Below are 6685 nucleotides of genomic sequence, written 5' to 3'. Positions count from 1 at the left end.
ACAAACAATCAGTACAAGGAAGGGTGCTGGTGGAGAGTGACGCTGCTAAAAGCTAGGCGGAGAGATGTGTAAGGGCTCTGCATCCTCCTGCCCAGCTTTTAGCAACTTGGGACGCTTTGGCTAGTGTCCTGCCGCACTCCTGGCAACCAATGACGTTAAAGCTGGGTGGGAGGATGCAGAGCCCTTAAGCTGGCCATACACCTTACAATTATCTGCAGATTTTCTGTGGTCAGATGGAAAAGGTGCAACAGATTCCTCCATCTATACTTAACTGTGTGGATGGAGGAATCTCCACCTGGGCCAATCTGTTGCACTTTTTCCATCTGACCACAGAAAATCTGCAGATAATTGTAAGGTGTATGGGCACCTTTTAACCAGATGACATCCGGTATATCGGCCGCTGAAACATATCGGATAAAAATGGCACTTTTGCAAAATCCCAAAAGTGCAGTTTTTTTGGCCGAAATAGTGGTGCATCCGTTCTTTCTCTCCTCCCCGCTGGGCGCTGCTCTGTGTTCCAGCGGGGAGGAGAGTAACTGTCACAGGAGGCCTAGCGCTGCGGGAGGAGAGCGCTGTGAGTGGCCGACGTCTCTCCTCCCCGCACCACTCAGCCTCCTGTCACAGATCAGGAGAGCGGCGGTGTGGGCGGAGACAGCCATTGCTGTCACAAGAAGCTGAGCTCTCCTCCCGCACCGCCCCGCCCAGCCTCCTGTGACAGGGTGCCAGGATGGAGTGCATTCAGTGATCAGTGATTTCTGAGTGTTTGTAAATAATTGAGGACAGAGTATGTTTACTAAATCCTCAATTATGAATGGAGTGATCCAATAGCTTATTTGGAGTAGAAAGCAGACACTAGGGTTCTAATTGTATTAACGTAAACACGCGCCGGGTGTGCCTACATTCGAAAACGATGATATATGACATAGTTATCGCCACATGTGCCAGAGTGAGATCTATAATTCTAGGGCCAATATTTACAGATATCTCTAAACTGATGATCTGTACGGGTGTTTACACTGTCGCCTATGGACAATTTGGGCTACTGTACTTTGTCGCCGTTTTGCATAGGCGCAGTTTTTAACCCCTTCATGACTGAGCTAGTTTTTCGTTTCTGTTCCTAAATGACTAACACTTTTTACATTTTTTACTGTCTCGCTTCTCAGTGGCTCCCTCTCTCTGACACGATCACCCGGCTCTGTCATCGGGCGGCCGCTCGCTCTTCCGAGGCCACTGCGAGCGACCCTCTACAGTGCCTGATTGGGGAGCCGCGTCTGCCTGATCCAGACCGGCCCGGATCGCCGCTATGCGATCCGGGCTGGCTGGCTGGATCAGGCTGCCTGAAACAGTGGATGGGTTTTTAATGAGTTAGCTTCAGTTTGAAAACTACCTCATGACCCTTATGAATATTAAATCCATCTATCGTTGTAGCATGTAGAAAGGAAATTATAATTTCCATGGGCCCGAGGCAGAACGGCCCCCCTTTGCATAGCCCTTACCACAGGTCCCAGCGTTCTGCCAATGCGTCTAATCCATTGCATCCGCTGTCAGCCTAATTGATGTAAATCGCAGCCAGCGCGAGCCTTTCTTCTCACTGCCAATAATGTGCTTATTCATACTGTTAATATACACAAACAGTTGGCAGGCTGCATTGTTAAATGTAATTGAATGCATAATAATTGTTAAAGCAATTCCAGGTGTCGTCTCCCACGGGGGCCACAGACCAGTGACCTTGAGAATGGCAGGCCCTTGGCTCAGCTTGTTATCAGAGCATCCGGTTGCCTAGAAACGCTGGCACCAAAACTGCGCACAGGTGTTAAATGATAGGTTTAGAAAGATGTGGCAGCAAAGCTTCAGAAGATGTCGCAATGGAGGGAAGCGAGCACAGCTCAGGGGACTGTCTCTAGACCGGCTGACACCCCGCCGTGTGGTCATCGCGCGTGACGTCACCTCGCGCATGCGCGACCATCTGATTGATGCCTCCCGGCGGCCATCTTGGTGATAGACGGGATGAGGTATGCCGCCACGTCCCCTCCTCTCTCCTGACACAGGAGGGGACGTGGCGCCATACCTTATCCTGCCGGTGAACGTCTCCTCCTCTCTCCTGACATTGAAAATCATGGAATTTCTTGTGTTGGGCATTTAAAAGCGCTTTTCGGGCTGCTCAAAAACTCCTAGGTGTGAACGAGGCCTTATATCTAATTCCTGCCTTACCCAAAGTGGTCATGGGGGACACAGCAGTGGCATCACAAGGGGGGTGCGGCCCGCACCCGGGTGACGCCATTGCAGGGGTGAAACCAAAATGACTGACAGTCATTTTAGTGTTACCCCCCTCTAAAAAGTCTGGCACTCGGTCATGGACCCAGAGCCGACAGGCATCAATCAGATTGTTGCGATGATGACATCATCGTGCATGCGTGAGGTGACATCACGCGCAATGACGACGCGGCGGGGTGTCACCCAGGGGGGAATTTGAAGAGCAGCGGGAGAGGTGGGAGAGAATCAGCGATGCTTCCTCTATAGCGCCGGCTCCTGTCACAGGCGGAGTGATACCAAATGCACTCCGCCTGTGAGGAATCGATAGTAAATGCGCGCTTCGCCCATTCTGGTTAGGGATGGGCTGCATGTTCGAGTCGCACATAGGTTCGACTCGAACATAGCCTGTTCTAGCGTTCGCCGAACATTACAGGATGTCCGCGGTCTGTTCGACCGCGGAACATCCCACAATGCACTGCGCCGTCTGAAACGGTAATTGGCTACAGTCTTGCACCTGACCACAGGTCAGGTGCAAGACTGTGCCAATCAGGGCTCAGTACAAATATAGAGCCATGATTGGGCAAAGTCACGATGACTCTGCCCAATCATGTCTCACAGCTAAGTCCCTGCATCACACTATATAAGGCTGCTGACGCCGTGGCCCTATGTAGTGTGTTGTAGGAGATAGAGAGAGAGGGTTCTAGTATAGTTAGTTACAGCAGATTGATAGAGAGTTATAGATAGTTATAATAGACTTCTGTATATATATATAATCAGACTTGTGTATATATTAGAGTTCTATATAAATATCAATAAAATGTATATAAATGTCATTTTTGCTTCAGCAGGTTCTATACATCATACAGATGCGCCACTTTACGGTCAGTGAAAGGGGACCTCCCAGGCACCATATATAAAGTAATTTTTAATGTTTCATTCTAAGTGATGTTAAATCACTGCTCCTTTAACCACTTGCCGTCCGCTCCTCTTTAAAAATTGTATTTTTTAAAAGTGTTTTTTTCATTGATACATGTCCCCCAGGGCAGTACCCGGATCCCCATACACTTTTTATGGCCAATTAATTGCATATAAGGCTTCAAAATGGGGACATTTAATTTTCTGAGTTCTACCCCCATAGACTTGCATTGAGTTCTAAGTTCGAATTAGAACTTTTTCCATGTTCGAAAGTTCGAATTAGAACCGAACACGGGGGTGTTCGGCTCATCCCTAATTCTGGTTACCAAATTGCACTTGGAAAGGTAGGGCACCCTTGATTGCCCTGATCACCCTATTCTTAACTTTGCCATTTTGGATTATTAAACTTGGATTTGCATTAAGTTTGGATTGCTGTACATGAAAAAAAAAAGACCTTCCCCAAAAATAAGACAGAGTGTGTTTTTTTTTAGGCCAAAAAAATATAAGACAGTGTCTTGTTTTCGTGGAAACACGGTATAGCCGCGAACAATGCAGAATCTGCCCCTGAAATTGCGCTTGGACTGTTTTGCGGTACAACAGCAACAAATTTCCCAGCACACTCACCAGCCAGCATGCAAAAAAACTTTTCTCACCGCTAAGGTTAAAAACAGAGGTTTAGATACACGTCTTCTGCAGAAAATGTGAAAGCCACACCGCCTCGCCAAGGCACCTCTATAGTGCGGTCCTAACTCTAAACTATGAGAGTCTCCATCTTGGAGCACATGTAGCAAAAGATAAAAATGGGTGCAGATTTGTCAGGAGGAAGCCCAACCTCCCTTAAAGGCACAGGGACGCACAATGGACCCCGCACATCACAACGGAAGCTGAGACCCCCCATGCGTCACTGCACCAAATCAGTCAAGCAAAACAAATGGCACACACACTCATCAATTTGTTACCAGCTTTACAGCAAGGTGCACATGGAAGGGCTTTATACAGTACAACAGCAAAACGTTTCCCAGCACACTCACCAGCCAGCATGCAAAAAAACTTTTCTCACCGCTAAGGTTAAAAACAGAGGTTTAAATACACGTCTCAATTGATGAGTGCGTTTGCCATTTGTTTTGCTGGATTATTTTGCAGGACGCGCGGTTTTGTGATTAAAGTGCATTTTTTATGTGTAGAGCGGTCTTGCGTGTATTCGTACAGTCGACCGCTCCTGTGTGAATAGAGCCTTTAAGAGACCCAGACCCCAGAAAGCCCAATGCACAAAAATACACTTTGATCTGGAAAGGAAACGCTTTATTAGCTCCCCTACAGCCAACAATTGAATAATATACTGTAAGAATGTATCAATAAATACAAAAATACACTTTGATCTGGACAGAAAAAGCTTTATTAGCTCCCCTACAGTCAACAATTGAATAATATAAGAATGTATCTATAAGAATGTATCAAGCTAATGTGACGCATGAAGTTCATGGCTACATCCATCCTTTTTGTTTTAAGCGAACGAATGACAAATCACACCTGTCGGTTTGTTGTTTGGATAATGGAAAAAATGTTGCTTAGCTCCCGCCTGTCCTTTTCCCTGTGGCAGAACATATTTGAATATAAAGAGCACAAGGTGTTCTCAGATCACAATAATCTTCATCCTCATGATTTATTACCTACTTAGTGAAATACAAAGAAGCCTGCAACAAAAAAGAGGCGAGAATGTGAAGATTGAAGATTCAGAGTTTGCAGAGCAGACAGTGCCAGCTAGTGGAACACCACGTCCTTGACAGACAGGCCATGAGGTGAACAGGAAATTCTCATGTCAATTAGCATGTATTGTAGGTATATTAAGAGGCAGTTGTCACCTTTTGTAAAACGCAAGTTTCAAGTATATCACACTCATCGCCCTATAGGGATCTGTAATTCTCTATAGCTTCATTGATTCTTGTAAGTGAGTGAAGGAATGTGCTCTTGGGGAAGAGGCCATTAAAGAAAAACCTGTTATTTGCCTTGCATGGGCAAAACACAGTTCTGCTTTAAAGCAGAACTCCAGTTTCTGCTACAGTATATAAAAATTCACAGCTAGGTCAGATAAAAAAGAAAAAGCTTTTGATACAATACTCACCTGCATTCTGGTGCTTTCCCCGGCAGAATGTGTTCCTCCGCTAGGTGGTGCTCTTTACCTGGGTTGAATGATGGCCAGTGTCATTCAACCCACTTCCTGTATGCCCAGGCCATCATGGACATACCCATTGGACGTGCGTCATCATGTACGCCTTGGCTCACAATACTTCTGCATTATGTGAACTCCATTCAGTGCAGTGGTAAGGACCACCCATAACAAGAGGAAGGACCCATGCCATGACCAGACTTTCCAAAATAATGCTGAATTTTATGTATGTATTGTGACAGCAATGTGGTTTTGATGAGCTTGAAACTGTGTAAGGAATAGGGGAGTCGGACTGAACACAGTGCCATCTTCGTTTCTTCTCATTTTCTTGAAACTCCATTCCGTGCAGTGGTAAGGACCACCCATAACAAGAGAAAGGACTCATGCCATGACCAGACTGTCCAAAATAATGCTGAATTTTATGTATGTATTGTGACAGCAATGTGGTTTGATGAGCTTAAAACTGTGTAGGGAATTGGGGAGTCGGACTGAACACAATGCCATCCTCGTTTCTTCTAATTTTCTGGAAACTCCATTCAGTGCAGTGGTAAAGACCACCCACTACAAGAGGAAGGACCCAGAATAATGCTGGATTCTATGTATGTTTTGTGACAGCAATGTTGTTTGATGAGCCCAAAACTATGTAGGGAATAGGGGGATTGAACAGAACACCGAGCCATCCTCATTTCTTTAAAATTCTCAAGTTGATAACAAAAATGGTCAGATTTATTTTTCATGTCTTTGCTAGTCATTCGTGGGAGGTGATACATTTGACAAAACAAAACAACCAGATTAGAACACAATTGACACAAAGCAGAGAATGTTAGATGGAATGCAGGGTGTCATAAAAAAACCTCCATTAGGCAGTGCCTAGCAGAGGCCTCTAATGGCCCTGTCATAAAACAGTTTGAGTAAATACAAATTCTAGACGGTTTTTCTTAACTAGCAAAGCCCAACTCTGGTTTATATTCTATAATTGCAGCTGTAATGGAGATACCTTCATTAAAAAGTGGTTACATTAATGTATGGGAGAATGTCAATCAGTTAGACACCAAACACGTCTATATTACAAGGACTAGAAGGCTAATGGAACATTTTAGATCTATATTATATTTGGTCTCTATCTATATGTTGGTTGTCGGATTATAAAACGTCTTCTGGAAATATAGAAATAGTTAAAATAATTGGCATTAAGGGAGTGTTGACTAGAGAATAATAAAACATTTAATGCCCCTTCTGCACACCCGTGAGACCCTTTGTTTGTGTTCATTCTGCAAACACCCTCTTCAGGGATGGCTGCATTTGCAGCTCTGAACTGTTGCTTTCCATTGAAACTATGACGGAGTGCTG

This window comes from Nanorana parkeri, unplaced genomic scaffold (genome assembly GCF_000935625.1).
Source record: "Nanorana parkeri isolate BGI_ZX_2015 unplaced genomic scaffold, ASM93562v1 scaffold19, whole genome shotgun sequence".
NCBI classification, from domain to species: Eukaryota; Metazoa; Chordata; class Amphibia; order Anura; family Dicroglossidae; genus Nanorana; species Nanorana parkeri.
The sequence above is the reverse complement of the archived record's forward strand: the minus strand, read 5'-3'. Positions refer to the sequence as shown.